This window comes from Papio anubis, chromosome 8, assembly GCF_008728515.1.
Source record: "Papio anubis isolate 15944 chromosome 8, Panubis1.0, whole genome shotgun sequence".
NCBI classification, from domain to species: Eukaryota; Metazoa; Chordata; class Mammalia; order Primates; family Cercopithecidae; genus Papio; species Papio anubis.
The window spans coordinates 110,014,540-110,036,565 of record NC_044983.1 but is presented as its reverse complement, the minus strand read 5'-3'; the positions used below and the strand labels follow the sequence as shown (position 1 = coordinate 110,036,565).

General features: G+C 34.8%; 1 long non-coding RNA gene across 1 annotated transcript; it reads left to right on the top strand.

Moving 5' to 3' along the window:
• Positions 1-11,279: 11,279 nt before the first annotated feature.
• On the top strand, positions 11,280-20,507 carry LOC103887052. The gene is made up of 3 exons (XR_650976.4): positions 11,280-17,006; positions 19,144-19,237; positions 20,418-20,507. It is a non-coding gene; the product is annotated as an uncharacterized LOC103887052 (long non-coding RNA).
• The last annotated feature ends 1,519 nt before the right edge of the window (positions 20,508-22,026 follow it).

Sequence of the window (22,026 nt, the reverse complement as noted above, 5' to 3'; positions counted from 1 at the left end):
ATTTTCCCCCATTTTGCTTTTTTATTGCTCATAAGAGGATGGAAATTTCCTTATATTTGATTCATATATATATATTATATTGCATTTATTATAAAATAATATTTAATTTTCAAATGAGTCATTTTGCATATTTTCAATGTGATTACTGTAGGCATTTAATTGGAAATCTATTTGTTTTCCTAATTATTTTGCAATTTTTAAAATATTTTTGTAAGGTGTTATATTTTCTTACTTGTCAAGCAGTGGCCATTATATTCTATGCCCTGTTCAAACAAGCATTACAGATAAAAAAAAATGAATACTTCTTAAAGTCCACCTACACTTCTGTGCTCATAACTTACTAATTCATTTTTGTCAATTAATTACCCATTTCTTACCTTAGCCAGACTGTAGAGCTTTAGAAATGGCAGAGGTTTTGTTGTTGTTTTCCTTTTAGATAATTTAAAAGTTATATTTTAGACGTATTTTACATTTTTTAATCACATAAAATAGGTGCAATCACTGCATATATCAGAACAATGATAAGTTAGTTTTCTTTGAAAAGCCATAGACTAAATAATCAGCATAACAGGAAGGAAAATGTATAAATATTCCATCAGGACAGGGCAAGTAGTACCATGTTTTTTTTTGTTTGTTTGATTTTTGTTTCTTGTTTTTTGTTTTTGTTTTTGAGACCGAGTCTCCCTCTATCGCCCAGGCTGGAGTGCAGTGGCGTGATCTTGACTCACTGTAACTTCTGCCTCCCAGGTTCAAGCAACTCTCCTGCCTCAGCCTCCCGAGTAGCTAGGCTTATAGTCACCCGCCATCATGCTCGGCTAATTTTTGTATTTTTAGTAGAGATGGGGTTTCACCAATGTTGGTATGGCTGGTCTCGTTCTCTTGACCTCAAGTGATCTGCCTGCCTCTGCCTCCCAAAGTGCTGGGATTACAGGCTTGAGCCACTGTGCCTGGCCAGTACCATGTTTTTATCTGAAAATCATGGAATACAGTTGTTTTGGGAAAACGTCTGTCATCATTAAAAATTCATATGAGTGAGTTTGTTGTATTTAGTTCGACAAACATAAAGTGGTAAAGAATCATGACTCAAAGTGCATAAAATGTGTCTTTCAATATTCACTTCAATGAAAATTTTACTATTTACTTTCTGTAGTCATTAATAATTGCTGGGTAATATTTAGAATATATACCACCTATTTCAGAGTGAAATCTGACCAAAATTGCAAATAACGTTTTTTAATTTTATTCTTTCCCTAGCTTTATGAAGGTATAATTGAAAAATAATTGTATACATTTAAAGTGTTTAATGTGATGAGTTGATAATATGTACGTAAACACATTATGAAATGATCACTACAATCAAGTTAATTAACAGACCCATCATTTCACATAGTTACCTCTTGTGTGTGTGTGTGTGGGTGGTGAGAACACTTAGGATCTACTCTCTTAGCAAACTTTAAGTATATAATAAATATTATTAATAACAACTCAGAATCTCACTGTTTATTTTCTATATTTTCTCCTTCATTTTATCCCATAATTCTGTACCAGGTAACTGATAAATAGATAATATTCTCAACTCTTTCACTTCTATCCATCCCTTTTCTTCTTAATCCCATTCGTTACACTCTTTCTACCCCTCAGAATTAACCTACACAAATAGATGTTCCAGGTCTGCTTTTAAGAAAAAAAATTAACGTACACTGTCAATTCCCTTATGGCCTTCATAAAAATGAGGTAAGTTAGCCTGATAAATTAACTTGTACTGAGGTGTCAGTTGTTCATAATACCTCTGCTGAATTTATGAGCCTTCAAAGGAATAATTAAGTGTATCTTGGTAATTGCTCTTCCCTTGACAGTCTCTTTATTCCACCCCTAAAAAAAAATCTGCTTTTTTGGTCTTCTCATCTTCCTATTCCATTGTTACATATAATCAAATGTGTTTATACAGTTAAACACTATCTAGATTTAAATTACATTATTTAAGAGACTGGATAGTAAAATGACAAATCAAATTGTCATTTCTCTTAACTTTTGATCAATGGCAATATTTGTAAGAATGTGAAAAAACACTCAATATATATTTATAAGTGAAATTATGTTGTTATGATAAATCTTGGTGGAGCTATTTAATATAAAAATTATTTATACTTCTCATTAAATATGCATAGTATATATATTTTTCTTTTAATGAACATTAATAAAGGTCATGATGAGATAGTATTAAGGTGGGTAAACTCATGGTCAATGTTAGAAGAGTATCGTGCTCATATAAGACTAAATATTTATAAATAATTAGTCTTATTACTTCTCCCTCTCCCTTAAAGCACTCTTCCTTGAAGCATAATCAATGAATACCTGAATAACAGTACATGTTTCTGAATTTACCTCAAGTGCTTGTTATTTTATTTATAGACTAATTGTTAGATTTCAATGTCTCTCAATTTTTAAGTTTACTAGATTAATGTTAATTGGAAGGGAGTAGTTTATAAAAAGGAAGTTTAGAAATTTCGTAGAAATTGTTAGACTCAACATTTGCATATTTTAATTCTAAGACACTTTCAAAGAGACTTTAAAATAATGTGAAGATTAAAAATATTTGTAATTATGAATAAATATAAAACCTTAATATCGCTAGCATTTTTGTTTTCTATCACCCCTCACCAAATATTATTTGTAAAGACTGGTTTTGCTCATTAGAGTAACTGTGCTTTGGGGGACAGTATTTCTAGGAGCTATACTGCACACACACACACACATATACTCTTTGTTCAGTATAAAAACTATAAAATTAAACTAGCAGAAACACCTGTCTTTAAAGGGAAATGTCATCAAACATGCAACTTGCATGATTCAATGAATTCAAGTAGGTGAATGAGAAAAATAAAACAAGTACATAGGCAGATATAAAAAAATACATAAATATTGCAAGTGATTCTACCTACTGATGTACTTCATTTGCTCCAGAGTAAAGTTGATGTCGGAGATAAAATTTGCTTTTTGCTCAACTGGTATAAGTCGCCATACACTTTTCCAGAAGGAAGTATCTGGCCATGTTATAATGTTTAAAGACAGGTGTTTTCAAAGACAATTTGACTTCTAAATCCAAGCCAAATATATCGACAAGATAAGAACATGGTCTAATGCTGAATTGAGACTACATATTATCTTCCATAATGATTTTTACTTTTAGCTATGTGTTTTGTGGAAGATTTAGAAGATTTTTAAGGGTAATTATTATTATTCATATTTTTGTCCTTTTTTATGAGACACGGTCTCCTTCTCTTACCCAGGCTGATGTATAGTGGCACGATCTTGGCTCACTGCAACCTCTGCCTCCCTGGCTCAAGCAATCCTCCCACCTTAGCCTCCCGAATAGCAGGGACTACAGGTGTGTACTACCACACCTGCTAATTTTTGTATTTTTTGTAGAGACGGGGTCTTGCCATGTCGTCATGTTGCGCCTGCTGGTCTTCAACCCCTGAGCTCAAGAGATCCACCTGCCTTGACCTCCCAAAGTGCTGTGATTACAGGCAGTAGCCACCCTGCCTGGCCGTTTTTGCCCTTTAACTAGCTCCTAAAGAATATGCTTGTTCACGTATCAGAAAATATAATTCAAGAAAGGGAGTAAAAGCTATTTTCCTAAAGTTCTTTGACTATGAAACACTGTCTTATCAAAATATTTGTCAATAACATTTCTCTAAATTAGTGTTACATGTATAAATATGATCTTTAAACCATAATCTCCTTACAGATGAGATTTTGCTTTGTCTGTTACTATGTCCTTAGGGTCTAGAACAGTTATCTTTAACACATCTCAATATATATTTCTTTATATAATGACTAAAATGCATTAATATACCAGATAATTTTCATCTCCAAGTAGAGCAACATAAAAACAAACTATATGTTAATATGCAGATATTTGAAAGTTCTTTATTTCAGATTAAGATTATGATTACCTTGCATTATTTGAATTTAAATGTAATTGATTGTAGCCTATCATTCGAATTTATTTAACTATTGGAAAACAACTTACGGCTTTGTATTTTTCTGTTTTTTGGTTTTCTTTCTTTTTTTTTTTTTTTTGAAACAGTCTCGCTCTTGTCTCCCAGGCTAGAATGCAGTGGTGCGATCTCATCTCACTTCAACCTCCGCCTCCCAGGTTCAAGCTTCTCCTGCCTCGGCCTCCTGAGTAGCTGGGATTACAGGTGCCTGCCACCACCCCGAGCTAATTTTTGTACTTTCAGTAGAGACGGGGTTTCGTCATGTTGGCCAGGCTGATCTCAAACTCCTGACTTCAGGTGATCCGCCTGTCTCAGCCTCCCAAAGGGATGGGATTACAGGCGCGAGTCACCACACTGGGCCTATTTTGTATTTAAAAAGTATATCTCGGTCTTTGCAGCTTTAATATAGACATCTCTAATTTCATTGCATTGTGGAAATAAAAAAATTATAAACTTTTCTGCACATCACTAGTCTTTTTTCACTTATTGTTTTCAATAGACATACTTATTTTCCCCCATCAAAATAGTAATTTTATTAAGTCTAGGTTTCAAGTTGCAAATAATTGTAATGCAGTTCTAGATTTATCAACATCAAAACATCAGTTTTTTTCTTTCCCTTAAATACTTATTAAAATACGTTCGTCTTCCTAGATACAATTTTTTCACAATGATAGATTTATCATGCATTAGTGGGTAACTCTGGCCCTTTTAAAGTCTTGCGCTGTATTGACATGCCGGTATGACTTAGGAACAGCAATATTCTGACTATGAGCCTACCATTCTAGAATAACAATGGCTACACACATATCCCTTTTTTTCACAATGGTTATTGAGAAAATATTCATCTTCAACATTCAGCAGATTCATACCTTAAGACTTGTTCTTTAGGAAGTGAATATGTATAGATAACAGTAATTAACATTTGTTTCTCAAAGTTGCCAAAAGAGAAACATTCCTTGCTTTATGCTTTATGATTTATTAGCCAACCTTTTAAACGTTCCCCTTAAGATATTTTTTAAATGAACAGATTCTCTCCTTTGAACAGTTATTGAGTAATGAGAAAGACTCTAGTCAACGGTCTTCATACAATTATATAATAATTTTAACTAGAAAAATATTTATTTTCAAAAATGCACAGCTTTGTATACCTCCATCTCAAATATTGGAATAACTGATGAGTCCAAGGCTAATGCCAGAAAGAAGGAATTTATGGACTTTGGGGGACTGCTGATATTAATTTATTAATTTGCTGTACCATTTATTTTAATTAGACTCCTCTTTTGTTCTGAGATTGACTTCCTTCCATATGCATCAGTTCTACTAATGAGGCTCCTCTCTTGCGACCTAATATTTATATCCATGTAGGTATAAGCCCTGTTTCCTAGGCGCCATTTCTCCCTTATCTGGGGCTGGAATAAAGTCTCTTACATGTTCTCAGGTCTGTAGATCTTTTACTTTGAGGCCAGAGAAACCAACTGTTACTAAATTATTCCCTTGCATTTTCCAATGTTATCTGCTCTTACAGTGATGCTCTGTCCTCGCCAACATACACTAGGATGATATATCATAATGGTTAAAAGGTTTTAGTCTGAAATAGGGTGGCTTGAGTTTAAATCCAGATCCTACTACTTAACCATTGGATGATTTAGGAACTTACTCTATTTTTTTTAACCTTAGTTTCTCCACCTGCACTTCACCATCTTTAGAGTGGTGAGCAAAACAACAGCTTCCCAATAGAGTTGGGTGGATTATTATTATTTTTTGCATATGTGAAGTACTTCAGATGACAACTGGCACATAGTTAATAAATAAAGATAATAATAATATTTGCTTGCAGCCGATTTTTACAAAGCATATAGGAATAGCATGGTTACTGTGCAAAGAAAATCCCTAGTCACTTTTACTATTTTATTCAATTGCATTATTTTTTGTCTGCCTGGTCATTGTCATAGCACCTGTATTTCTGGTTGTCCCACAAAAGTTGGCAAACTTTATTTAGATTTTTTTAAAACTTTAACTGAGTTTCTTGCTTCATGGATAGAAAATTTGTGGCTGTTTTTAAAATACATATTTAATGTGTGTGTGTGTGTGTGTGTGTGTTTATGTTGAGAATATCTACAGCTTTATTTTTTGTAAATCAGAAACTTTTAGGATATTGCTGTGGAAACTTTGTCTCATTGCACTAAATAAGTCTCATTCCTGATTCCTGCCCTCCCCATACACATCCATGAGTTGGCTGCATCTCATTTATTTTTGCAAGTCCATAACCATATTTATACTATGTTAGTGCATGCATACATATTAATAAAAATCAAATACACTATCAGAAAATGTAAAAGGCAACATTTATATCAACAAAAATTGCGGAACAAACATTGAATAATCAATTACATGCCTGTCATAGCATATTCAATAATGTTATACTCTTCCATAAGGATCTCTTCTTTTTTGATGTTATGTTATTAAAAGCAAGCAGAACGAAAGTTTGAAGAATTGATTTTATTGCATGTGCCTGATTAAGAATTTCATCATAATAGCAAAGAATAAGTTTATATTTTCATCTATTAAATTTGTATCAATTGAACAAATGTACATATTTTGGTTTTCATGAAATAGTGATTAACTTTGCATTTCATTAATGTAAAATTAAAAATATATTTCTGAAATAAAAGAGAAACATACTAACTGGGGGAAGTTTTTTATCTGTCAATACGTATTATTTTATAGTAGGTGGTGTATTTTTAGAGATGACTTATTTTAGGTCAGTTTATTATACAAAAATGGTAATTAATATTGCCCTAATATATGAAAAGTACAGTTCCTGCAACACACATATGTACAGTAACTGCAGAATATAATTTTGCTGTATAGGCCCTTCTGAGATCTTCAAAACATGGAAAGATCTTAACTAAATTTACATTAAAATATGAAAATAGAGAAATTCAAAAACTCTTATTTTTATTTTGAAAGTAAGACTAAGTTTAAAATGAGTAATACAAAGGCATTAATAAATGCAGAAGAGAGTGTAAGAGCAGAGGACCACAGGGAGCCATATTTACATAAAACCCCTAGGGATCATAATATACAATCCCTTGCTTACATATCATACCTTATACCTACCAAATCTAATGTTTTGATTCAGGTAAAAGATCTCATCAGAAGTCTATTGGCTCGAGAGGCTACGACTTTTTCATGGTTAGAGAGAGAAGCTTAATCTGGCAAGAAAGCATTAATTGTTATAATGTATGGATGATTCTGACCTAGGTGAATTATACTCATATTTCTTTGTTGGTACAGTATCTCAAGAGTTCATGTCTTACTCTTAAGAGAATAGTGAATAAAGGAAGAAAAGGAATCATAATTTTATGCATGAAGTTAAAATTATTGTTTCATTGATACTTCTATATTTCTCACAGAACAGGATACACTGTCTTAGAACCACTTTGAAAGAGAATCTTCAAAACAAATAGGGAGAATTAGCTGATCACTTTGCCACACAACACCCTATAATAAGGGTGCCTCAGGATCACAGTAAGATTAGTAGTGGTCCCCAACAAGAGATGGTGATACCATCTGGAAAGCAAAGATAACTGGATAAGGATGCTTCCTGGTTAAAAAAAATCATGATAGGTGACGGGTAAAGGCAGAAGACAGAGGCTCCCTGTAGAAGTATGGTAAAAGTGATCTCAAGGCAGTGTATTTCCCAGTGGCGTGATGAGGGTATATTAGTGACAGAACAATAGGAAACCTTGAAGTGGGGGAAAAAATAAATTACACCTACTCAGACGTTTCTGTGAAGTCATGTGAGAATTCATTAGAACAATCTTCAAAATGGAAATTTTGCAAGGAGTTGAGTCCAGCAATAGTAAGTAGAGGTAAAATCCAAAGAAATATGAGTTACAAACACATCATTTAATACAGCTCCAAATATTTTGCTAGGGTAAATTTTATATTGCTTGAAACAAAGACCTAAACATAGCCAGGTCTCTTGAGTCTTAAATCAGGACTTTTTCCCAATGGTTAAATACATCCAGATAAATAATCTTCTGGGTTCTAGTAATGATGTAAAAATTAATAGGAAAACTACCTTGTTAGGTTGTTCATCAGCTGTTGACAAGTCTCAATTTTTAAAATAAATGTAAGAATGTTACTGGTGACATACTACAATTACAATAGGAAACTTGGAACTCTCCACCACAAGCCCTAACTCAATTTGTAAAAATGAGAAAGAAAATAAAAATACTAAGTCAAAGCTAAGGATATTATTATATCACAATGCCAGGCTGTGGGAAGGAGAATTGGTTGAAAGCTTGTATTCAGTCATGTAAGAGAAGTTAAAGATTTTTGCATCCTCTGCCAAAGTCTTGGGATTTTTTAATGAAGACTTTTTTTTTTTTAATGTGGTATGCCTTTGTACTTGACTTAAATCATTTTTGCTTTAAGCAGATAGGTTTCAAACTTGAGAGGACAAGCAAGAGGGGAACTAAGGAGAAAAGGATGCCAGAGGCTGAGGCTCATCATTTTATGCAAAAAGAGCCACTGCAGTTCGTTGATGTGCTATTTCAGGTAGTCAGAAAAATTTAATCTAGAAGCTCTAATGCAGTTTGTCCACTTTATGTATATCTACCTTGAGGTTTTAGAATGGAAAATATATAGCAAAATGGATTTATAGTTTTTAATCTTGGTTATACTTTTTGTGATTAACAAGTGCTGTAACCATTAGATGACAATGTGCTGACTACTTTAATGTGTGTACAAAGATACTCTGGCTTTGCCTTACACCAAACCACATGCAGAGTCATTGATTATCTTTTTTCCTATTTTGGCTAGCCAAGTACAATTGAAAGACATGATTGAACACTTTTAAGCCTAAAGCCGCTCTGCAACACAATGAAGTGAGAATATAAAGCATGCATTTAGTCAACCATTCTATGCAACAAAATACAAATAATAGACTCTGGTCTATTAACTGTAACCAATTAATAATGACTATTTACTATTTTAACCCTGGAGTTCTCTGTCCCATTTTGAATGTTTGTTGCCTCTTGACATTGTGATGTGAAAATTTTAATTTCTTTATGCTAAATTGAGATACACAATTTATACCTTGTTCCTTTGGAGAGAAAGAATGGCATACATTGGGATTAAAACTATAAAATCATTCCCAAACTCAGTAGATTAATGAGTGTGAAATATGCCATTTATCTCTATTCTCAAGTTCCTGTGATTTAAAATCTCTGAGATTTCACTGGATGTTGAGGCTGCAGTAAGCTACAATTGTGCCACTTCACTTCAGCCTGGGTGACAGAGCAGGATCCTGTCTCAAAATAAAAGAATAAATTAATGTCATTATTACAAGAGTATGTTGGTTACAAGAGTGAATTCTGCTTTCTCTTGCTTTCTTTCTCTTTCCATGTGATGCCTTTCACCATGCTATGACCCAGCAAGAAGGTCTTCAGCAGATGAGGCTTCTTGATCTTGGACTTCCTACCCTACAGAATCTTGAGTCAAATAACTTTTATATTTATAAATTACCTAGTCCATAGTATTCTGCTATAGCAACATAAAACAAACCAAGTCATAAAATTGATACTGCGAATTGGAGCTGCGGCTGTAACCAATGCCTGAAAATGTAGAAGCAGCTTTGGATAGAGGTTGGGAGAATTTGGAAGAATAGGCTGAAAAACCTAGATTGCCTTGGGTGGAGCATTAAGGGTGATTCTGATGAGGGCTCAGAAGAAGTCAAGAAATCTAGAAAAAGTCTGAAACTTCTTTACTTCAGTGGATGTGATCAAAATGGTAGAAATACGGACAGTAGAGGCCATTCTGATGTGGTCTCAGAAGAAACTAAGGAACAAGATACTAGAAATTTTAGTAAAACCCGTATTTGTTATAAAGTAGCAAAAACCTTGACTGAATTGTGTTTATGGCCAAAGACTTTATAGAAGGCAAAATTTAAAAGTGATAAGACAGGATATCTGACAGAAGAAATTGCTAAGCAAAATATTGAAGGACCAACACAACTACTTTTTATTGCAAATCATAAGATATGAAAAGAGAAAAATGGTTTAAAGACAGAAGTCATAATTGAAAGAAAAACAGAACATAAAAAATTTGAGAAATGTCCACTCTGACCATGTAGAGTAAAAAAAGGCATGTTTAGGAGAGCAAACCAAGAATTCAGTCAAGCAAACATTTGCTAAAGAGATTAGTAAAAAAGAAGGAGCCAGATGCCATTTATCAAGACAATGTGGGACTGACCCTCAAGACATTTCAGAGACATTTGAGTCAAGCTGGATATTGGCAGGCAAGGTTTCCAGAGAGGTGACTTGCCCTGTGCTGCCTCAAGTGTTAGCTCCCTACATTCCAGTACAGTGCTCCTTGACCATCCCAGCCTTGGCTCAAGTGGGCCCAGGTACAGATGGTCCTCCTGCTCTGGAAGGTACAAGCCATCTACCATGGCAGCATTCACATGGTGCTAATTCTGCAGGCATGCCAAACGCAAGAGCTGCAGGGTCATGGTGGCCTTTACCTAGATTTCAAGGGTAGTCATAGACAGCCTAGGGGCCCAGGTAGAAACATGCCACTGGGGTGGAGGTTCCACAGGGAGTTTCTGCCCAGACAATGCCTAGAGGAGCCATGGGAATGGGACTGGCACTGAGACCCCAGAACTATAGAGCTACCAGTGTGCAACACCAGGCTGGGAGAGCTGCAATCATGAGACGCCAACATGAAAGAGCTGAAGTGTGGACTGAGCCCAGCAAAGCCATGGGGACTTGGCTCTGTAAGTCCTTGGGCACCCAACCCTTGCTGCAATGTGTCCATGCGGTGGCACATGGAGTGAAAGAGTTTTCTGGAATCTTAAGATTCAGTGTTATATTTTTTTTTTTTCTGTTGGGTCTTAGACTTACTTGGGAACAGTTACTCCCTTCTTCTTGCCTATTTCTCTTTTTTTTTTTTTTTTTTTTTTGATGGAAATGCCTATCCCATCCCTGCCCCATCATTGTATATTTGAAGCAGATAACTCGTTTAACTTTAGAGGCTCACAGCTAAAAGGAGTTTGTCTCAGTGTATACTGTGCCTTAAATCTCACTCATATCTGATTTACAAGAGATCTTGAACTTTGACTTATGAGTTGGAGTTGGAATAAGTTAAGACTTCGCGGCTATTGGAATATAATAAATGTATTTTGCATTTTAATAAAAGTTGGGGTTCAAGGGCAGAATACTATGGTTTGAATGTGTCCGCAAAGTTTATGTGTTGGAAACTTAATCTCCAAGGCAACAATGTTGAGAGATGGGGCCTTTAAGAGATGATTAGGCCATAAGGGCTCTGTGCTTATTAATATGTTAATATTATTATTGCAAGAGTGGGTTAGTTGTCATAGAATGGGTTCCTTATAAAAATTTGAGTTCAGTCCCCTTTCTCTCTGTCTCGCCCTTCCACCTTCCACCAAGAGTTGATGCAACAGAAGTCTAAATTTTGATATTAGACTTCCCAGACACTAGAACTGTGAGAAATAAATGTCTTTTCTCTATAAGCTATCTAGTCTGTCATATTCTGTTAAGACTAAGTATATAATGAGGTACAAAAAGCAAAAGAAATTTTATGAAAAGATAGTAAGCATATACATCTCTTCCTAATTTCAGTAAATTGTAACTATGTACAAAGTAAATTTTAGTTCCACTTAAAAAATTGAGCATTCTGCAATCAAAGCTGTCCCCTGGATTTCAATAAACATTCTGGTTGTCTTTGGCTTCCTTCACTTTGAGAATGAAGACCTTTGTTTTTGCTGGTCTGGGAATAGTTTTTATTGGTGATGTTTTCCTTTGGCTGGGAAACTGATTAAGGGCTTCTTTTCCTGGCAGATCCTTCTTTCTGTTGGATGTAACTATTGAACTTACTTAAAAGAGCACTTTTATTTATTCTGGATGCTCAAATTCATCTTGTAAATCCCTATAAATTTAAAAATTAGAGGAAATAAAAAACAGAGTTTTTAATTGTACACCTGCAAATGGGCTATCTTAAATTTACCCTGGAGGGAATAAGAACAAAACACAATTATGATATTTTAACAGTGAGGCCTCACACAAGAGTAACTTATAACTGCAAAAGCTCTATTTTATCAAGGAAATATGTATGTAAACTTATTTTAGTCATCAGCTTTTCCAGTCTTTCAGTTTGGATTGCTTTCATCTCCAGTAGAAATACAGACATGTGGTTTACCATAACTGCTTGCTGATTTTCCTTGAATGTGTGGAATATCTTTAAACTAGAGCTATTTAAAATAATGATGAGAAAAAGTGGAGCACAGTTTCTTCTAACCATGAAGTGTATTACATCTTCCTGTTGAGCTGATTAGTTTTTCTGCTCCTGAAAATAAGTTTTTAAACACTGTAAATTCTTTTATTGCAGTGGATATTTTCTGTTGTCCGACTGGCAGTGAGTACTTTGGAGACTGTCATACTTAGTAATTCTGACAAGTTGCAAAAGTTTGCCAAATAAAAATGCACTAGATTGAAGTGTATTTGGAACATTTTTGCACAAGGATTTTCTGGGGTTTTCTTAGACTTGGTGACTGAAAAGACGGGTAACCTCATGTGTAATCTATAAGAAGCAAAATAGATCCTACTTTTAAGGCAGAATGATAAAAATATTTTAAAACATAATTCAAATGCTGTAGGGAATCTTTGGAAGTCTTCCCTCCCATTTTTATTTCCCATCTGTGCATTGGTTTGGAAGCATCAATGTTTGTCTCTACAGCAAAAAATGATTTATCAAATCTGCACACAATTAATCACTACTAATTAGAGACAAGTCCACAAGCACAGTTTCAGTGTTCATTCAATTTTCCACAGAAATGAAAACAACATCATCTTAAGTTTTTAGTCAGCTTCAGTGGGGAAAGGCCAAGGAAAAGCTTTGTCTTTTTTTTCCTCTATAACTGACATAATGAAAAATTATTGGTAATACAGTAGTTTCTCTTAGTCTTTAAAAAAAAGATAATTCATGGAAAGGTTATTAGACCAACATTCGTAGCTTCTATGTGTTGTTTATGTGACAAAAAGTTACTTTAAAAATTTTTCTTTTCCTTTTTTTACTATGGAAATTTTGTCCAAAGTCACTTCGTATTCTTGTTCAGAAGACTTTTTGTTGATGTTGTTGTCTAGTAACATAAAATGAATACTTGCCAATTAGGCACATCCAATATTGTAATGCTTTCTCCAACCTTATATTATAACAAGAATTTTAAGTTTCCTTCCTTTACAATGTTGGGTTTCTGCCAGGGATTACTCACTTATCCTTGGAAGTCTTTTGTGATGGCATCAATCATCCCCTCTCTTAAGTAGGGAAAAATTAGCCGTAAAATGTCACACCTCTGGGGAAAAAATATCTAATCACTTAATAAGTAAGCCATGTCTTGTTTCCTGAATTTGTGCACTTTTAATAAGAAACTATTAGGGCGGGAACTCTGTCTTCTCTAATAGCTTGTATAAAGCCAATTTCCCATCATCAGTCCTCAAATAAATAAAAGATAACAATAGTGAAAAAATGAAATATTGAAACCAAACATTTTCACTAATTCAATCTTCATTTCCGTAATATGTGGTAAACTTGAGCTAGGCTGTTTATGACTAAAATACTAAAGACTTCATATGGGAGAAAGTGCTTTTCTGTTTTGCTTGCCCATTGCCCCATTCATCATGCCTTCAATTTAGTGCCAAAAGTGACTTTCATAATCCTGGCTATAAACAGCTGAATGAGAATATCAAACCCTGCTCTACCCAATAACTTACTAAAGAAAGAACCATATTCTTCAGTATCTTATTACATTTTTGGTTTATGAGGAAGTGAGACAGTTAGAAGCATTACTTGAAAATGTTGGCAAGCAAGTAGGAGTGTGAGAGAAAGCAAAGGAGATGGAAGAATAAGGAGACAGACATACTCTTAGGTTTTGGCATAACTCTGATGCATGTGGGAAAGCTAATGACTCTTCTAGTTCAACATATTGACATTCATTTGAGGGCTTGAGTTATTCCTGTTAGCTAACTTTGTTTTATGCAGGGCCAAGATACTTAACTCCATCTTTGCTAAACATTTGTAGCTTCTTCTCAGTACATTGCCTTCTAGTGCTTGTGTTTCAAACAGAGACACTATTATGATTCATACTGAATTCTCTTCTAAATTTTAGGGTGATTAATCACAAAGCTCCGATTCAATTGCAATTATAATAACTTGTACTGTTGAGAGTGTTGTTGATCTGACTGAATTCCGTAGTATGTATTAGGGATCTGAACAATGTGGTTGAGGAAATTGTAAGGAGTGATCAGTTGATTTCACTACTCCAGGAGAAAATGCATTTCTTGTGCTAGTTTCCTCATAAATATTCACTTCCTAACCAACCTCCAAACCAAGATGGCTGGAATGCATCTATATATAATTGAACATCACACTTAGTCTTCATGTCCACTTCTCTTTATTATATTTATAAAAACCTCCCTTTATCACCATCGTTTCATTCCTTCTTTAAAAATAGAATTAGAATTGTTATGCATGCCTGTACTTCCTGTTCTATCATGAATGTAATTTTTCGGATACACAGACCTGGAACCTCAGTAGTCATTTGTGTGCTTTGTGACCCTGGCTCTTTCTTAATGTCTGCCTTATTTAAAGGTCGTGATCTCTTGGGAAATCAGAATATTGGGTAGACAATTTTCAAGCTCAACTAAGCAGAGTGTCTGTCGCTATTGTAAAGCCTTAAGATATAAACTCTGCAGGTTGTCACATTTCCAATTAGGCACAGGAAGGTGATCTGAGAGAATTACGAGAAAGAAGAGATGAGAGATGGAGAGAGCAAGGTTTTCGAAGTTCCAGTTAGCCATGACAGTCAACTGAATAGTATAGCAGTTATGTGAAATTCCCTAGTTCTACCAATACATTTTCCCTTTTGACTGAACTAATTTGCCTTGCATTTGAGTTTGCAATACAGAATTTTATCTAATGCAGTTTCCCTGACTTTAAGTGATAGGAGCACATCTTCCAGTTGTCTGAAAATGTGCATTCATGTTTCTCAAAATTTGTTCTTCTCTTTGGGTAAAATATACAGTCTTCTTTCAAGAGAAGAATATATATTTCTGTATACTTTTTTAGAGTATAGCTATGTGTTTAATATTCTTTTTTTTTTACCATCGTAATAAATGAGTTTTATTTATTTATTTTTATTATACTTTAAGTTCTAGGGTACATGTGGATATTCTTTATAGGTGGAGAGAATATGCACAATGTTTGGCTTATACATAGTTAACACTTAATCCCATGGTGATTTATATTAGCTCTTGATCAGAAGAAATGCACTATTACTTAAAATAGAGGACTGTTTGTGTGCTCTCTACTACTTCATAAACACTAAAAGGAGATTTCTTAATATTATAAATATTAAATGATGACAAATATGTTTATATTGAATTTATATATTATGTGTATATTGAAAATACTTAGAAACAGTGAGAAGCATAAGAAACTCTTAGTCTGAAAGCCTAGCTTTGTATGCCAGCTGTGTAACTAGTGTGTTTATGCTTTGAGAAAGTCATTTAACTTCCTCATTTGTAAGATGAAATTGTGATGTGATTTCTGCACTAATTAAGTGCAGTAATTTAATACATGTATGTATGTACAGTTGTTCCTCAGTATTCGTGGTATATTGATTTCAGATCCCCCCCCCCGCCCCGACAGATACAAAATTCTGCAAATGGTCAAGTCCCTCATAAAATGGCACAGAATTTAGATATAACCTCCACACTTCCTGCATACTTTAAATCATCTCTAAATTACTTATAATACTGAATTCTGTGCCTATACATCATTCCAATATTGTGGATTCAACATAGTATTTGATGCATGGCAAATTCAAAGTTTGCTTTTCAGAATTTTATAGAAATTTATATTCTAGCGTTTTAATTTCACAGTTAGTTGAATCGACTGATGTGGGACTCACAGATATAAAGGGTCAACTGTGCATATATTTTTCCATTGGTAGTTTGTTTAAGAATTCTTAGTAGAGATAGCATCATGATTATTTAGGGGTTGTTTTGCTATGACAATTTCAGGTTCAAGTGCAATTATTTGCAGATCGATTGTCTTGCATGAAAAATGATTTTTTTTTTAAGAAAGGTGTGTTTTGATACTGGAAATGAAGAGAAAGAGAGCTGGGGCGGAAAAATTGTATGGGTAACAACACTTGTGAAAGCTTAAAATGAAAAAATTGATAGAAATAAATTTTGATAGTTAATTTTGGAGACAAAGGGGAAACACAATATTTCTCCTTATAAATATAAGGAGATGATAATGATAAATATAATAAATATGATTAAATTGATTATTTACAAAAATATGGGCTAGAAATGGCACTAAGTTGTATAATCCCGCATTCTACCACTTTTGGCCTAGGTAAAAAAATAATCCAAGTCAACATATTTTTTCTCTGGCATAAATGAGACTTAACTAAATATTATTAATGTCTCATCTTTGCAGTCCACTGTTCTTTCTTTTAGGAGATTCTGTTGTAAGTTTTGGCCTCAAGTTATCAGTTGATATGATGTTTCATAAAAGCCAAGTTCTTATGTTCCATTGACTGGCTAATTATTAATAGCTACATAACTTTTATTAGCTCAACTACTTGTTTTTATGGAAAACCTTGTAAATTTTTTAAAAATTAAGGCTAGTGCATAGTTAACATTTTAAGATTTCCTTTGGTTCATTTTCATGGGAGAATTATAGCAATCAATTTCAGAAGTCCCAATGTTTTACACCAACTCCCATGTTTCTATAATCTCAAAGAAAACCTTAAGGATGAATGGCTCATATTTGTATGTGTCACAATGCCTGGAAGATTTTTCTAATCTAGAACATTCTAAGGATCAAAAATATTAAATTCATGGAATTCATACTATGTGCATGAAATATATTTTAACTGCTGATTCTACTGGTATGCTTCACATAAAGGTAACATAACCCTAGTTCTTGTTAAGATAAGAAAGGTAAATTGTGGGGCCCTTTAAAAGTATAGGCTGCAGAAATATTTAAATCAATATGTGTAAATGCTGCTTCATTGTATATGTCTCGTGGTTTAGTGTATGTCCCTTGGATCCAGTCTACCCTGGAAAAAAATCTGGATTTTGTTCAAGTTACCTAAATTCCCTTAAAGTTCTCATCTGTAAAATGAGATTAATAATATCATATATTATGAATGATTGGAGGACTAACAAAATTATACTCTTAAAGCATCTAAAATAGCAACCACTCTATTAACATTGGCAATTACTCCTACAATGACTGCTACTATTTTATGCCAATCATTTTACTGTTTAGATATGTGTTATTTCATTAAACTTAAAAATAATTGTCTTGTATATTATGTTTCTGAATTAAACAGTTATATTCATTACAAATAAAAGTCATTAATTTACTGACTTTAAATACTATTGCAATTTTACTTTGATTTATTTGAGTTTTCCTTTTTTTTTTTTTGAGATGGAGTCTCGCTCTGTCACCTAGGCTAGCACGCAGTGGTGTGATCTCAGCTCACTGCAACCTCTGCCTCCTGGGTTCAAGTGATTCTCCTGCCTCAGCCTCCAGAGTAGCTAGGATTATAGGCACCCACCAACATGTCTGGCTAATTTTTGAATTTTTTTTTCTTTTTAGTAGAGATGGGGTTTCACATTGTTGCCCAGGCTGGTCTCAAACTCCTGGCCTCAAGTTATCTGACCACTTAGGCCTCTCAAAGTGCTAGGATTACAGGCATGAGCCACTGCGCCTGGCCCTGCCATTTTAACAATCTATTATCTTAAATGTCTTAAATCCCTGATTTCAGAGCAGATCTTGAGATCTGGTGGCTTGCAATTGAACCACAGACTAATTCATAAATCCAGTCATATAAACAAGGGAAATATTAAAGTAAACAGTGATATTTAATAGATACATCAACATCTAGTATTCTGTCCTAAACGACTGAAAAATTCTGGATACCATCAATTGATGGATCTATGCTACACTTAGATTTGCTTAAGATTAGCTGAAGAACAGGATTTTATACTAGATGGGTAGGGATAAGCATAACAGAAACTACTAAAATATATAATTTAATCCAGCTAAATGAATTTTAGCCCCTTGCTCTGTAATGAGGGACCTTTGTGTTCTCTAACTCAACAAGAATATCTTCCTTCAAGATGGAAATCAAATCTGATTGCTTCAATGAGCATCTCTATGCAGATGATTACTAAATCATTCTCTTTCTCTTATCTCCCTCTATTTCCAGGTTTACACCAGTAACAATCGCCCGGTCTTTCTCCCTTACAGATCCAGTCGCCATCTCAAATCTTTCTTTCCAACTCAAATATTTTCTTTCCACTATAACTCAGTGTCACTATCCACTGTTCTCTTAGGACTTAAAACATAGATTTACATTTGATTTTTTCCTTGCTTGCATTAAAACAAAAAATCAGTTCCTGTTTTCACTCTCTTTTTTATATATTTTTTTGAGACAGAGTTTCGCTCTGTCACCCAGGTTGGAGTGCAGTGGCACGATCTCAGCTCACTAAAACCTCTGCCCCCCTGAAGCGATTTTTCTGCCTCAGTCTCCAGAGCAGCTGGGACTACAGTCATGTGCACCATGTCCAGCTAATTTTTGTATTTTTAGTAGAGATGGGTTTTCACCATATTGGCCAGGCTGGTCTTGAACGCCTGTCCTCGTGATCCACCTGTCTCGGCCTTCCAAAGTGCTGAGATTACAGGCATGAGCCACCGCGCCTGGCCTTCTCTCATTTTCTTTCCATCCTTCCCTTCATCTTTACTGTCTGTATTCTTGTCTTAAGGCAGGCGCCCATCACACTATAAATTTTAGTAATTTTTTAAAATTCTGCCTCTGTTTCCTAAGTGCAAATACACAAAGTTTGCACATTTGTTTATTTATAAAACATATTAATTTTCTGTCATGTTACAAAAGGCCACTTGTACCCAATTTCTATCTTACTTAAAATGCATGTCCACTGTCTTGAAACATGCCTTATACATTTGTCTGCTCATTTAAAAAAAAAATCATAGGACTGGATAGCTTAAACGATCGAAATTTATTTTCTCACAGTTCTGGAAGATGGAAGTGCAAGATCAAGATGACTGCAGGGTTGATTTCTGGTGATGCCTCACCTTCTGGTTTGCAGGTGGCTGCCTTCTCACAGGTGTTTTCACATACCCTTTATTCTATGTGCAGAGAATGAGAGAAAGGGAGAGAGAGAGAGAGACAGAGAGAGAGAGAGATCCTGTGTCTCTTCTTTTTTTAAGGACACTGGTCCTGTTGAACTAGGGCCCCACTTTTATAACTAGATTTAATGTTAATGACCTTCTTTAATTACAGTCACATTGGAGGTTAAAGATTCAATATACTAATGAGTTGTGGGTGGGGGCACAATTGAGTCAATAACAACATTCTTGTCTTTAAGCATTTCTATGGTCTTATTTCCAGCTAGCTATACCTTTACCATCTTTACATGTCCAAATTCTCTGCATCCATTACAAAGAAGTTCTTTATTTAAAGAAGACATTTTCTGTTCACTTCTATTTACAGCGGTCTACTTCTACATAGTTTTAGAATTAACTTTTTGTACCACGTAGTTGACACTAATGTACTGCCTTCAGTTATTCAGATATATACCAAACAGAAAAGTCTCCTTACAGACTAGCACTATATGTATTATATGTATGTATATGTGTATGTATTATATATAATATATACACACACATATAGGTATATATATTCAGAGTGGATTTGCAAGTCCCTATGTTTATTAGCTTTAAAGCCTTGATACAGAATTTTGTGGAGTCACTTCAATACTGTAAATTTAATTATCCAAGGAGACGACTATCAGTAATTTTTGTTCTAAATGTAAAATCCACTTAAGAATGAACTTTTGGAAAATTAGAAGGCATTATAAAAGCAGTTCTATACATGTTTAATAGAGAGCATTAGGACATGTTAGAGGGTATAATTCTACACATAGAAACTTATTGCAACATAAGCACAAGACAGATGGTCTTAATATAAATTCTTTAAAATTTCTTTGACACCTACAATTTCTTCTTATATCTTCCCACCTTGAAGGATTTCCTACAACTATCCAGTGTCCCTATTTCAAGAAAAGTAATCATTTAGGTAAATTTACTTCACAAATTGTTAGTTACGGTGTGTTACCTTTCCCAGGATTATTTGTTTCCCAAAAAGAAGACTTTGGCATTGAAACAATACTCTTCACAATCACTGAAATGCAATGATAGTATTTTAGGTATTAGCCATGAATAGTGAAATAAATATTGTTGCAGTAGGGCCCATTATCCTGTTTCTTCTCAAATTTTATTTTACAGGCAACCACATATTCCACATTTTAGATGGCATCTATCAAGGGAAAAAAGATGCAAGGTGTTTCTCAAATAAAAATATGATGGTTCTGGCCATGCACGGTGCCTCATGCCTGTAATCCCAGCACTTTGGGAGGTCAAGGTGGGTGAATCACCTGAGGTCAGGAGTTTGAGACCAGCCTGACAAATATGGTGAAACCCTGTCTCTACTAAAAATACAAAAATTAGTAGGGCGTGAGGCTGAGACAGGAGAATCACTTAAACTCGGGAGGCAGAGGTTGCAGTGAACTGAGATCATGCCATTGCTTGGGCAACAGAGTGAGACTCTGTCTCAAAAAAAAAAAAAAAAAGTGATTCTTTCATCATTCTCAGCAAACTAACACAGGAACAGATAACCAAACACTGCATGTTCTCACTCATAAGTGGGAATGGAACAATGAGAACACATGGACACAGTGAGAGGAACCTCACACACCAGGACCTGTCGGCGGGTGGGGAGAAAGGGAAGGGAGAGCATTAGAGCAATACCTAAGGCAGGAGGGGCTTAAAGCCTAGATGACAGGTTGATAAGTACAGCAAACCAGCATGGCACACATATACCTATGTAACAAACCTGCAAGTTCTGCACGTGTATCCCAGAACTTAAAGTAAAATTTTTTGAAAAAAGTGTGATGGTTCCTTTTCTGATTTCTTCTGAATGCTGGAAGAGAGTTCCCTATTGTTCGCTCCTGTTTCTATACATGTTGCAAAGAAGGCACTGACCTCTTAAATTGTAAACTATCTTTTCAAGGATGTTCATATAGCAGAGAAGGAAGATAGAGATACTGATTTTTCCTCTAATGTAAAGGTAAGGTGAGCTGACATCCTTAGAAGATAGTCTTCTGCTGGAGCAAGGCAGCAGCATGCTTACTGATCCCTTCTGTTCTGTCTCGCTCTGACCACTGGTACATGCAGCCCCTGTCACATACCCCCTGCTTGCTCAATTGATCACGACCCTCTCACGCGGACCCCCTTAGAGTTGTGAGCCCTTAAAAGGGACGGGAATTGCTCACTTGGGGAGCTCCGCTCTTAAGACAGGAGTCTTGCCCGATGCTCCCGGCCAAATAAACCACTTCCTTCTTTAAAAAAAAAAAAAAAAGATTCAAGTCAGCTTAGCTCAGATTTCTTTTCCTGCCATGTAAATTACTTCATGTTCATGTGTCATCTGGCTTCATTTGTATTGTCCTATGGGAACTAGGGCTCAGAGAACCAGGATAAAAATGGTGATAATCTGGATACTGCTGTTGCTGTGACTAATAAACTGTCTTTCATTTCAGACCCAGTCAGAATCTACCAGCATCTGCTAAACTGTAATTCGATAACTTGTTGGCCTAAGTAGGCAAGATCTCAGACTTTTTAAAAATTTTGACATCTAAATGCTCCTATGTACTGCTCATGTTTTTATTTAGTTTTTCTCTCTGAAGACTCTGTCATTATATTATATGTAATCTAGATTTTAAGCTTCCACCTGTGATTACTACTTGCATTAGTCAGCACAGGCTGTCATAACAAACTACCACAGATTGAATGGCTGAAACAACAGAAATTTATTTTCCCACAGGTCTAGAGGCTGGAA